Source organism: Telmatherina bonti (genome assembly GCF_933228915.1).
Source record: "Telmatherina bonti genome assembly, chromosome: 19".
Lineage (NCBI taxonomy): Eukaryota > Metazoa > Chordata > Actinopteri > Atheriniformes > Telmatherinidae > Telmatherina > Telmatherina bonti.
The window spans coordinates 9,579,073-9,593,247 of NC_136617.1; the positions used below are offsets into that span (position 1 = coordinate 9,579,073).

At 38.3% G+C, this 14,175-nt stretch overlaps 1 protein-coding gene across 1 annotated transcript in view; it reads right to left on the bottom strand.

Moving 5' to 3' along the window:
* The window catches only part of LOC306770166 (CCR4-NOT transcription complex subunit 3-like), a 47,848-nt gene extending 39,244 nt beyond the window's left edge, over positions 1 to 8,604 (bottom strand). Inside the window, exon 1 of the mRNA XM_079258993.1 lies at positions 8,472 to 8,604. The gene's annotated coding sequence lies outside the window, so the exon portion shown is untranslated. The remainder of the gene's footprint in view (positions 1 to 8,471) is intronic.
* Between the last annotated feature and the right edge of the window lie 5,571 nt (positions 8,605 to 14,175).

The following is a 14,175-nucleotide window of genomic DNA, read 5'->3' on the forward strand; positions in this document are numbered from 1 at the left end:
AAAAACTTTCTCCATAACTTGTTTAAAATGTAATTAAATATAATGACAACACTACAAACATGTGACAGCAGCTCTGTTCCAGCCAAGGTTAGAGAAGGAGAAAAAAATCCACTGGTTGTTGTTCCTAGCTAATGCTAACACATTATTAAGTAGATTCCATTGAAAATGTTAAAGACAATATAAAATTGTTGGATATGTGTTGGATTTATTAATGGTTTGACATAAATTTAAGCTAGAAGAGACCAATTTCTTTGATTACTTGAATTAATGGATACTCAGCGACGTATAAAGTGGCATAATGGTAGCCACAGAGTAAGAAAAAGTTATCAGTGGAGAAAAAAGATGCTTTGAAATTTCTGATAATCGTTTAATAATCAAATCGTCGCACTTAAATGATAATCTAATATTGCACATTCCTACACAACAAACACACAAAGTACCGTATTTTCCGGACTATAAGTTGCACTTTTTTTTTTCGTAGGTGAGCTGTTCCTGCGACTTATACTCCGGAGCGACTTATACATGAAAAAATATAATTTCACAGATGGCCACAAGAGGGCACTCTAGACTTACGCACAGATATATCCTACTCCTTAACAATTAAACATTTAATTAGCTTAGAAAGACAACTGAAAACGACTGAACATAAATGCCCCGCAATATAAAATCATATTCTGTGAGTGAGAAACTTGTTAGGGACTGGTGTGACGGGGGAGGCTACTCTTACTGCGATAACAAAAAAAACCCCAAAAAAAAGCTAATCGCGGGCTCAAAGGTAGATGGCAACAGCAAGAGGAACGAGTTCACCAGTGGGTGCTTGAACAACGTGCAGCGGGGAGAGGCTTGTCAACGGTGCGTGTTAGTCTCTACGTGGAGTTGTTCAGAAGTGACACAGAGGACAGAGAATACAACGGATTTAGTGATGGGGAGTGAGACTGCATGTTATTAATTACAGTAAAGGTACACTAACTTGTTTTGCTCTTTGGACTATAGTTACATAAAACTGTAATGTTACATAAACAATGGACACATTTTCCGTTCATATTTATTTTTCGTGTAGCTGAATAACCGTCATTGTGTTAGCATATCTCACACCTATTCAGCCTGTTCTCTATTCTTTTAATAATGGAATACCTTGCCTTCCAAGATGACGTAATGTCTGTTTTTAGTCAAGTAGTTTGTAAAATAAAATACCTGCAAAAAATGCAACTTATACTCTAGTGCAACTTATGTATGTTTTTTTCAACCTAATCACGCAATTTTGGCTGAGTGCAACTTATACTCTGGAGCGACTTATAGTCGGTACACTTAAATATGGGACACCTAAAGGCCACAGATAGAGCTAAGCTCCTCCTGTCAGCCTATTGATTGATGCATTTTCATTAAAATTTTAAAGCATCACAAATTATCTCTATAAATACTCATTTATCCCACTTCAGGCCAAATCCACCATTTCTAGATTCCTGATGATCATGCTGGTGAAGGTACAAATGTCACTACAGGTTATCTTGGATTAAAACAATGTGCATGTAACGGAGAACAGGAGGTGAGACTGCAACGCACGTTCAACCACATTCTCCCTCATCAGTGCTGCCCTTTAATTACAAACAGAAAAATGTTTTTCTGAGTTAATTAGCTGCCAGTAATCATCACTTAGCAGTGAAGGTCATAATCACCTTTTCAAATGCAAATCAGCAGCAGCTGGTTTCACTGGCGCACAATTCAATCTGATGGGAGAAAAAAAATCATTTCAAATGAAACATTTAAGATAATTTCAGTGGTAATTTTAATATGTCCACCATTAAAAGATGAAAAGATACAACATACTACAGGGAAAATAAAAATCCTCAATTTCACAGCCAGTTGTCTGAGAATGTTTGAAGTTTTTTTTTTTTGTTTTTTTTTTTTTTTTTAACTTTTTCAGAAAATAAATAATTATTATGCTTTGAGGCAGCCATGCTGATGTGTTTGCAGAAAATAAACACTCATCTGCACAAAAATATTACATGAACTGATTTCAGTTCCCCCTTGTTCCTTGAATGCGATGCAGACAGCCTGCAGGCTGGAATATGAGCTCTATCTTTATAAATCAACCTCTAACATTGTGCATTAGGCTCTACTTGACTTCTTTTCTTTTCAACTTACCATTCTGCACAAATTATGGTCTGAAATGTGAAAAGCCAGCGGTGCAAGCCACAGTCGAGATGCATTACTGGAAGAGTCACTGCATTGCTAGAAGACGTGAATAAATAGTAGAAAGAGATCTCTTAAGTGCCGCTTTCAGACTGCATTTCTGTAATCAGCAACAATAAACTCCACAGGAAGACCACAAAACCATGACTTCACAACTCTGAAACACAAGCACGTAAAATGTGCAATCCTGAATGATTGCTTTTGTTAACAAAACTTCTGCTATATTTGTGATTCATCACCATAACGTGAGTTGTGACTACATGGTAGAAAACAGCATCATATAATGTGAAACATGCCCCCAATGAGGCAGTAACATTTCCTTTCACAGTAACAAACATGGGAAAACGTCAATTCCCCCAAAGCCTTCCTTCCGCTATGCATTCAATCCCACAGAAAGAGGTTAAGGTCATAATTTCACAGACATAACTTCTGCTTGAAGGATCAGACACGCTTCCAATTGGAAAGTTCATCCTCTTGACCCAGAAAGCAACCCAAACTGTGATAAACGTCACACACAGCAAGTTAGGAGGAACAGACGGAGGGGAGACATTTCCAATAAGCAGTCTGAAGTGAGGAATATATGTCATGTCAGTTTTAAGGATCACAATGGGTCCGACTGAGCGGTGGGCCCGTGAGACACAAAGGCCGCACAACGAAAGCATGAATGAGAAAGATGGAGCAGCACACATCCTTCGTAACAGAAGCTATTATGGAATCTGTGAGGCTTGTGTTTAACAGTACTTCCAATTCAGCCTGAATCTTATTTATCTATTACAGAAACTCATGACTGGTTATTAGAAGATTCTTTATCGTCTTCCAGTGTCACTGGAGACATGTTATCTAACATCTCTGTAATCCTACATATCAGCAAAAATCCTCTAAAATTTGCTTTGTCTAAATTAAACTCTTATCAAACCGCATGAGTTTCTAACCTGCAGAAAGTAGGAATTACTGATAAAGTGCCACAAATTCTATTTCTCACTGATAATGTCACTTAAAGACGCACTTCATAACTTTTTTTTTTTTTTTTACCTTAAAACTCTGCATCCTGGACTTGTTGAAAACTGACTGTTTTGAAGACGCATCGTGACTGATTCAGCAAAGAAACGCAAGAAGATTAAAAGAGAGAAAGAGACAAATCAAGAGTCATTGTAAGATCGTCTTCTGCTGACTGGAGAAAGCTGGATGCTGGATTAGCCATCGATAGGTGGCATGTGACGGGAAAATGGCAAAAGTTCTGTAGTGTGTCTTTAAAGCAGGGGTGCCCAAGTCCAGTCCTGGAGATCAACCATCCTGCTGTTTTTAGGTGCAACCCTTCTCCAACACACCTAAGTGGCTCGTTAGCAGGCCGCTGCAGAGCTGAATGACATGCAGAAGAGGAATTCAGCTATTTCACTCAGGGGTTGCATCTAAAGGTTGCAGGATGGTAGATCTCCAGGACTGGACTTGTGCATCCCTGCTTTTAAGCATCATGTACAGTGAAATGCTGCGGGAAGATGACTGTCGTCCAGATTAAGAATAACTAATTAAATATGTGGATAAGGGATAAGGATAAGGAAATTGTATTTTCCCCTTTGCTATGAAGGATCTAAATAAGCTCTGGTGCGATAATTTTACCTTCAGATGCCACAAAACTAGTTAAATATTAGGGGTGGGAAAATCGAATGAAAAAATTGAATATCGGGATTGTTTTGCTTCACAATTTTAAAATCAATTTTTTTTGGTTAAAAAAAATCTCTTTGTTTTTCAAATTAATAAAAATAATCCATTATAAAATTTTAAATCATTTGTGTCATTTTCATTGATCATTTTACTTGTCTTCTTGGGGATTATAGCAGCAGAATGATGGTCTGGCTACTGTGTTGTTTTCCTCATTGAAATCAAGAAAAATGACGAGCAAAAAAAGTTTTGTACATTTTTTTTTTTGTTTGTTTTTAGTCTACTAAAATCAGCTATATCAAGTAATCATGAGAATTGCAATTTAAGTTCTCCAGTCCAGGTCAGGAGAATGTTGCTTCTGCGCTGCTGTGACCACATGGGGGTTGAGTGACTTCATGAGTTATCAGTGAAGACTTGAAAATGATGGTAGCAAAACAAAACAGCAAAACTATGGAAGATATCTTTATGCTGATAACGGAAAGACTTAAGGTTTAATGGGCACGTCGACGGTCAAAAGGTTTAAATAAAAAAAAGGAGAAAACCCCACTTCTTCCAGACAGGTAGGCACTGCGCATGTGAAATGCGTTATGATCGTATTATTCTGTTCGTCACAGTAATACAACTGATCGGATCACTTGAAGGGGTGCTATTATGGCATTTCCAGTTTTCTGAGCTTTCTACAGTGTTACAGTGTTGAATCCTCATCAGACATGTGGACGGCACCTTTTTTTTTTATCACCTAAACGCATGTTTGAGTTTGAGTTTGAGTTCCAGCACGCTCTCCGTTCGGTTTCCATGGTGACGAAAAACGTGTCGTTTTAGAGAGTTTTTTCTACTTGGAAATCCTTGTGACGTCCCGGGGGATAAGGTTCGGTGATTGGTTACCTTCTACTGGTTAACAAGGGCATGTACAAATACATCAGGCAGGTGGAAAACGTGGGATAAAGTTATTTCCAACGATGGCTGGTGAGTTTACCAAAGAGAGACATCCTGCTGCATTCGGTGCTGTGGGTTGCTGTTTTCCACTTCGTTTTCAGGGTCTGATTCAGGTTCCAACATGTAGGGCTGTATGCTATGTGTTGACATTGGGTTTTTTTTTTTTTTTATTAAGTTCATATCAGCCTAATCCTTCTGTTTATGAGATGTTACAATGACGGCGAAAGCAGTTGCGGTGTGCTCTCCCGATGTAGTGCAGTGGCGGGAGGCGGGGCTTAATGCGGAAGAGTCTCAATACACTCGTTTTGCCCGCAGGCTGATCCGACAGCCTACGGAGAGGGTCGGTCTGAAGTAAATAAAGCCATTTGTGACCATAACTCGATCAATCCCAGCCCTTCTGGTCTCAGAAATAAAAATAAATTAGCCTGAAATGCACATTATAGTTCCACTTTAACATTGCTTCCATGTAAACATGTCGGATGGAATATCCGATTAGATAGATTAAATATTTGTCCATGTAAACGTAGCTACCATGAAGACAAAGGTGTTCCCCTAACAGGTCAGGAAAAGTACATATCAGCCTTGAAAAATAACAAAATAATCTGCATAAAGACGGTCAACCACCCAAACTCACAGATCTGGAAAAGAGGGCGTTCATCAGAGAAGCAAAGACAGAAGCAGAAACCCTGAAGGAGTTGGAAAGCTCCAGAGTGGAGGGTGATGTATCTGTTCAGAAGACCACCATCAACAGAACAGAGCTGGGCTTTACTGAAGCACAGCCAGAAAAACAATAAACACCGTTTACAGAAAAGATCCCCAGAAGCATGTGGGAGATTACTGTCAGATGAGACTAAAATGTCACTTTTTGCCTTTGCCTCTTGTACACCAAACAGCTCTCATCACTCTAAGAACGGTGACGTATGGCGGTGGCAAACTGAGTCAAAGCTGAGGGGATGACAGAGGGTGCTAAACTCAAGGAAAGTCGGGAGGAAAATCATATTTAAGTATTCAAGAGATTTAAAAGAAATGCAATATTTGGAAGGTTTATAAAGGAAAAAAAATGTAAAAGTTTTGGACCTCGATCCAAACTGAGAACCTGCGGCTCGACCGAAAGATCTTTAAAGATCTTGTACAGAAGCAGAACCCAACCAGCTTGGAGTAAATAATGCCAGTATGTTGCAAGTTCATGGAGTCGGGGTGTAGCAGGCTTTGGGGACATCTCTACAACATGCACATGCATGCTCTCTTTCAGACTTGTTCTGCATCATATCTTGTTTTGTTGTCGGCACATTGTGTGACAAAACTTGCCCATCTAAAGTAATTTCAGCTTGTAAGGAAACAATAAGAGAAATCCTCACATTTATGAAAACATGATGACATCAGCGTGATTCTACCGTATCACACGATTAGAAAGAGGGGTCGGTCATACCGATTGGCCAATCATAGTCAAAGTTACGCGGATTATGCCCACTGCATACGATGATGTGGTAGTCAGTGGCGTGGCGTCTGCTTTGTACTTTCTATTTTTTAAAACCAGAATCTCTTCCGGATCACCACCAAAATTTCATCATTTGTTCCTCGTGACACCCCCAACATATCCCGAAGATTTCATCAAAATACATCCATAACTTTTCGAGAAATTGCTAACAGACAGACAAACAAACTCAGACAAAAACTTTGCTGGAGGTAATCATGAACATGAAATGAACAAATAAATTTTTAAAAAAAAAATTTTGTAACTATATTTTTTTACTATATGACCCTGTCCTCATGTATAATACAAAATATGCCATTTAATTTAGTTTGCACAACATAAACATTTTAAAATCACTTTTGTTATAATTTCAACATTTTATGAAGTGTTTTGTGTGATCAGTCAAAATAATAAACAGCATTAACAAACCACGTCAGGCTTATTAATACACCCAATAAACAAGGGCCTGTTCCACAAAGCAGGTTATGTTGAAAATGAGTATGTCACCTCCGAGCTGAAGGAAACTGGTCTTTCTATTCCAGAAAGATTCCTCAAGCGAACTTCCTCAGTTTCAGGTTCACTGTAAAGCAACACTGACTTTCTACCTGTCTCCACCTGACTGAAGCAGCTGCCAGACATGGGTTTCTTTACAACACGACTCCAGAGATACCGTTATTCAGGTAGGGGAAAGATGTGCTGTCATTTCACTCTGTCAGTCACACAGATTCTCCGCCCGTCCACATCCAACGTGACACACCATAGATGACGCCACAGCAAGATTTATTCCTTCCACTTCTGTACTTTTGAAACTCTGTATGTAAATAGGACCTTTCTTTAAAATCATAGCAAAGCAGAAGCGATGTCGAGTACTGACAAAGTCTTCCATAAACTGTCTGGATCCCAGCAGAGGGTGTCTCCTCACTTCTGTGATGGAGATTAGTCTACATAAAGTCTATAAAACTAACTCAGAGATGCGCAGTTCTTTGTAAATTATCGCAGAGCTTCTTTTCAGACTTTGTTGAACATCCTTTCTGAAACAGGCCTTGTGTCTGCAGTAAAGCATAACTCCATAGCAGGGGTGTCAAACTCCTCGAGGGCCGGTATCCAGCAGGTTTATGTTGTCTCCATGCTCCAACACACCTGACCAAAATCCATAAATATGTTGACAAGAAGCTGATGGATCCATTTGATTTGAATCAGCTATGTTGGAAGGAAACAACGAAAACCTGCCGGATACCAGCCTTTTAGGAATAGTTTGACACCCCTGCTCTATAGTATAAACTGTCTCTGTAAAATATGTTTCAAAGGGGTTTCCCACAGTCTCAGCAGTGGAACAAAATGTACTTTAAAGTAATACACTAATTTATCAGTTTTATAATGCACATTGTGACTTTCTCAAGCTGATAAGATCAACTATAAACAACTTTTTTCAAATATTTCCCAGAGTCACTTCCCTGTTTGGTTCTTCATGCATCTTTACACGAAGATGTCTCCATGCAATGCAGCCCAGTCAGTTTGGTGATGGATGTGCATTTTCTAATTGCACAATAAATCTGCATAATCTTGCTATGTTTTTGTTTTTTTAAAACTAAACTATCCATTGTATCACTGATATGTCTCCGGAGTCTTGGAGATTGTTAACATCAAAAGGAAGCACAGAGCACCTGCATGTCCCAGTTTTAAAATGCATAAACGAGTAAGATATTAATGTTATTCTGGCTTCAGCATGACTTTTCCAAACAGGTGCACACATCTTAAAACAGCCTCCTCGTCCTGCTAGCACACGTTCCCACTGACCAAATGAGTTTGGATCAACTCCTTATCTGCTCCAGCATTTCATAGCCAAACCTTTAAGCAAACAAACAAACTGTAAGGCTTTCTGAGGAAGCTTAACTAAAACGTCCAGCGGTGTTTCCACACCGAGGGACGTGTATTTACTAGCCCGGGGTGTTGATAAACAATGCGGGCATCATCAGCGCAAACAGCCGCCTGGGAGCAGCAACATCCGAGCGGAGGGACTTCCAAACAAACCGGACAGTTCACTTTATCCTGGTTCTCCAGGATAAGCCAAGCTGTTCTGTTTTAAAATAAAAAACACAGACTGTAAGTTGTTGTTAGAGTGGAGAGCTGCAGCTTCCCAGCGGAGATTTGGAGAGAGGAGACAGAAAGCCACACAAATTCATCACTTCTGCATCTGGATATAGTTTACCTGGATTGTTCCGAGTTAAGATCGATACCCTCAGTCGCCACACTGCGGTAAATCTTAAGAAATTCAATATAAAGGCTTGTTTTCTAAAAAAAAAATTTAAAAAAAATTTCTTCTCGTCAAACAATCACTTCGCACATCCAAGATGGCTACCAGGAACACCTCCTCCTCCGATGCCCTGTCGGACAGGAGCCCCGCCTCTTTTTCCCTCTGATTGGTCCACTGACTTTTATCTCACAGTTTTATTAGTCAAATCAGCTGTCTATCATGAGTGGTTGGTTTTACTACTTCCAGCGTAACTCGCGCTCTGATTGGACTGATCGGAAAGGTTAAAGGGCAAACTAGAGTTAGAGTTTTTTATTTTTTATTTATAACTTCAATTCTTTTACAGAATTTACAACAGTCTTCAAAAAGAAAGAAGAGAGACAGAAAAAGACAGTTGCACATAAAGAGACATAGGGCACTAATGAGAAGAGAAAGTTGCTATAAAAAAATATAAAGTAAAGAAAATAAAAATAAATACATAGATAAATAAATAAAAGTAAATGCAAGTTACATAATTAAATTACATTCGTTACAAATATCCTTTGTTTTTTTTGGGGGGGGTTCTTTTGTTTTTGTTTTGTTTTTTTTGCCTTTTTGTTGTTTGAGTCTGAGATTGTAAAAACTGGAAAACTGTTAAAGTGGAGTTTTTTGTTTTTTTTTTATTGATTTTTTTTTTTTACATTATTTATTTTATTTTTTTTTATTTATTCGATAACTCACATCCAAGTGAATATATGCAATATAACAAACATGGCTGTGCTTTTACAATTGTAACATTTGAATTAAGGGAACAATTGTGAATAGTTTGAGCAATACATTAAAATATATATATATATATATATATATATATATATATATATATATATATATATATATATATATATATATATATATATATATGTAAAATAAAAAAATTAAATAAATCAAAAGTGCAAAAATGAGACAAAACATTGCAAAAGGTAATAAGACTTCAGTCTGAGACCATTGAGTCCAAGGGAATATCATGTAAATATGAATACATTGTTTGAGCTATGGGGTTTTCCATACAATTCAAAGATTTTACATATAGTTTCAGTTCTTTTTTTTTTTTTTTTTTAAAAAGGATCAAATTAGGGGAGAATTTCTGAACTTTACATTTGTGAATAAAACATTTGGCTAAACATAAAAAGAGATGGAGTTATAGTTTTTCCAGACCCCCTCTATGCTCACTACGCTTCTACCCTGTTTACCACAGTCTCTTCTGGGAAATGAAGTTAATTACGGTAGACATTTTGGGAAATCCAATAAAAGAAAATATGACTATATTAATAATGGCAAATGATTTTTTCATGTAATCTGAATCAGAGAAAAACTACTACCAGGTACAGTGAATGGCATTTACAGAAAAATGAATTTGTTTGGGAGTCAGGTGAAAAAGCAGCAAGATTAATAAGGCTTAGTGTCACGGCATAAATTCATGAAATTTCACGTAACAATGTCAATGAAGTCCCTCTTTCTCAACCGATTCTTTGTAATGTGAGCAGAATGTGGTTTTGTATTGTGCTATGGAGAAAAAGGATGAACCATGAATGTAACTTATGTTGCCCTAAAATCTCAGTGAACTTTTCTGCATCAGTGCTTCCAGCACAGAAGTGTTAATGTGCTTGACCAAGTGGAGTGATAATGCTATCATTAGTCTGGCTTTAGGACTTGTCATTAATCAATATCAAGCTCAATGGATTGATTTTTAAATGCCCTGTCCTCCTGTTTGTTTTTAAGTCATGTAGCTCATGTTCCACACACTTGTTTACGTTTTGCGACACACAATGTGCAAAAACAATCATTTGTGTCCTTTTATTTCTCCATCCCAAAATATTGCAGGAGCGTTATTTTTCTATAAAAACAGGAACACAACCCTGACTTTTTAATTTATTACTGCATGTAACCAAAATGAGGATACCTGAACATTAAATTGATGCATGACTGCTAAACTGGAAGACTGGCTGTCAGTTTGTTGCAGTCGTTGCAGATTTTGTCTTGCTAAGGTGAACAATGTAGGTATATTTATATGTGACATTTGAATTTAATTCAGTTCACCTTTATTTGTATTGTGCTAGTTTACAAAAAGTCATATCAAGGTACTTTACAGACCTGTAGAAACAGTAAACCAATGTTTGACCCAGACATGGCCTACATCTGCAGCCACATGACCACTGCATGTGGCCAACAATGGGGCTGCTACGATCTATATCCAGGCTGCCTCCTCATATTTGGACCCCATCTGTCCCACCTAACACTTGCTGTGATCCATGTCTAAGCTGACAGCTGACTTCTGGTCTAGAAGTCCCACAAGACACTTGTCGTAACATGAGGCCAGCAACTGACCTCTTAGCAGTGCCATAACTGAGCCACAAGTGCCAAAAGTAGCCTGGATTGGACCTGAACGTGTCTGCTGTCTTGGTATTGTGAAGCGTGTTGGTGGCACAGTCCTCCTGCGGTTGCTCCTCACACAACTGAAGGCAAGCTGAAGACTCATCTCTTCAAGGAGCACTTCAACACTTAGTATAGATATAATTATTGACAAGTTGGTGATCTTAGCCCAGTTCTTTGCAACAAACTTTATGGTATTAATTCTCTGTATTATAACATAGGTAATATTATGGGGTGGGAAGGGAGTAAACAAAAAAAACAAAACAAAACAAACCAAAACAAAACAAAAAAGCCTGTAGCACTTCCTGGAAGGATCTGCGTCCAACTGGACAGTCCACCAGCACCTTCCTACCATGTCCTCTACTGTTGGATTTCGTGCTTGTGTTGTTCTCACTCATACGTAAGTCGCTTTAGATAAAAGCGTCTGCTAAATGACTAGAATAGAATAGAACTTCATAGCCCTGCGTTGAGGTTTTCCTCCTGCAAAGAAATTTAATCAGAGACTGTATCTGCAAAGCCCTGCGATGGACTGGCGAGCTGTCCAGGGTGTATCCTGCCTCTCGCCCAAAGGCTGCTGGGATAGGCTCCAGCTTCCTCGCGACCCTTAATCAGACGAAGCGGTTTGAATGATGAATAAATGTATCTGCTGAGGAAACCAAAATAATTTTGGGAAAAACACACATTCAATGATGCCTTTGCGGAAATACTCTGTCTGGCTAAAATAAAAAAAATAAACAAAAATAATAACATATCACCTGCATGAGAGGCTTCTATTGGATAATTACTGCACAGGCGATTGTCATTTAGCTTGCAAAACCGTTTAACTGCAAGCGAAGCAACATCTTCTCAATGTTGAAACAAGGAGTTTGTGGAAAATGTGTTGGGGTCAAATAACCAGGATTCATCTGAGGGGATGCTTTCTGCACCTCCTGTCCTCCAGGGCCGCTGTCCTGCAGGTTTTCCATGTATCCCTGCTCCAACACACCCGACTCAAACTAATCGGTCATCGTGTAGAACTTCAGTCGCTGTTGGATCCATTTAATGGAGAACTGTTGGAGCAGGGATACATAGAAAACCTGCAGGACATTGGCCGTTGAGTACTGACTTGGGCATCCCTGATCTAAGGGGATTGTGTAGCCTCAAGAAAACCACTAATGTGAGGCTAAACAGGGAAAAGATTTTCTAAGGAGAATAAAGATTGGACCCTGGAGCAATGAAAGGTTATGTGGTCTGATGAGTCCAGAGTGATGAGAGGATCGCTGTAAGAAGAAAAGAAGATAAAGTGATGCACCAATCATGCTTATTGCCAGCTGTACAAGCCTGTACAAAAAACTGTACAATCTTTGAGATGTGCGGAAGAAGGCTATGAACAGTGATCAGACGCTCCAGTTATCAGTTCAACATCTTGGTCAGGATTCAATGCAGCACTGGATGGAAATAAATTTTGTGACAATATCTTATAAAAGCTAAAGGCGGCCTAACAAAGTATTAGAGTCTGTAATGTTTTTCTTCTTTTGATGGAGGCTTTCTTTTTTACCAGGCAGTGTATAATAACCTCTTCTTAAACTTGTTTTGTCCTATCAGTTTGCAGAACAGACACACTAAACACAAAGCAAAGTCTGCTCAAACATCACTGAGAAGCAGAATAAAACTCCCACCAGCTTATCTAATCAGCAGACTATGAAATCGGCCCCCTCCCATTTTATGTTTCCTGACTTTGACTGCAACTTTGTGCTACAACCAAGCCCTTTGGGGATAAAATGAAGTAATTTGACTTTAAAAATAATCAAACCACAAGTGCAGCAACCCATCAGCTTTTATGGAAAAGAGGAAAGAAAGAAGTCAAAAGGCACCGAATGACTCCCAGCTCATGAGAAACCGACTGTTTGGTGCGATTAAAATGGTTTGACCACTTTTCCCAACATGTTTTGGAAAGGATAAAAGGTATAAACCAAAGCCTCATTCACATCCTGCTTTCAGTTAAACACGGTGGTGGTAGCTTCATGTTGTGGGGTGTTCTGCTACAGGGACTTTCAGGCAGGTAAAAACAGATGACTGACTGTGAGAGAAATCCCAAATAAAAACCTGTTTTACGAGTCTTCAGGATGTCGGGCTGCGGTGAAGGTTTGCATTTCAACCCCAAGCCAAAACACCAAGAAAATAATGGAGGATGCTTTCACTTGTGACGAGCCAGAAGAACGTTCCCAGGAGGACTTGAGGCTGCTGTTACAGCTGAAGTTGGGGCGTTGCAGTTTTAAGTATTCCCAAACTAGTTTGTTTTTTTGACATATTTTGTGGTTGGATGAAGGAAAAAAAAAAGCTGCGTACATTTTGGGACGAGTTACAGCAAAACGTGGAGAGCTCTCTGATGTTTTATTTGTGTAAGAATGAACAAGATTTATCGGCACAATAATCATCATTAAAAATACACAATGAGCAAAGAAATAATTCAGTTTCTACAGCAGTAACTTATTTACTTGATGCTGCAATGTTTGTATATTTACAGTGTCTTGTTCACTAAATAAAAATGTAATAAATCAATGATCAGGCATTATTTGCATGATATTGCAAGATACTATGTGAACCTGTTGGTTGGTTAAAACCCAGAATGGCTAACACACTTCAGTGCAGGTGTGTCACCATCGTTCTGCAGCCTCTATGGGACTAATGTTCAAACAAAATATGCACATTACAAGCACAGACGATATTTTCCTGATCTGCAGATGGAGAGGGTTCATTTTATTTCTGCCTTTTAATGATGGACAGCAAAATAAAAAAACCAAACTAGAAAAAAACAAACAAAAAAAAAAAAACCATCTGCTAAGTCCATGCATGCATGTGCTACTTTTAAACAGAAAATGAATGGGTAACACCTGGTTCTTTAAATTATGTTGTGCCTGTCATTGTATTTTTATTTTTTGCTGTCGGTTGTGCAGCATTCAAAAGCTCTAAGACCAGTATGGTGTTATCTGCAGAGTATGGTATGTAAAAATATCTTTGTCCCTTTTATAATTACTGTGCACCTTAACAACAATGAAAGTAATTATAAGAAAACATGCGTAAGCGGAATATTGCATTAAAAATACAAATGATGTTAATGTTGTCTCAGGGAGATGGCGGATGGATGCTTAGATTGTTTTTTATTTTTAATCAGAATTACAATGACCTTTATATAGTAAAAAAAAAAAAAAAAAACACGAAAAAAAACATCACCGTCTTTTTCTTCCATTGAAAAAAGAACATATATATTATA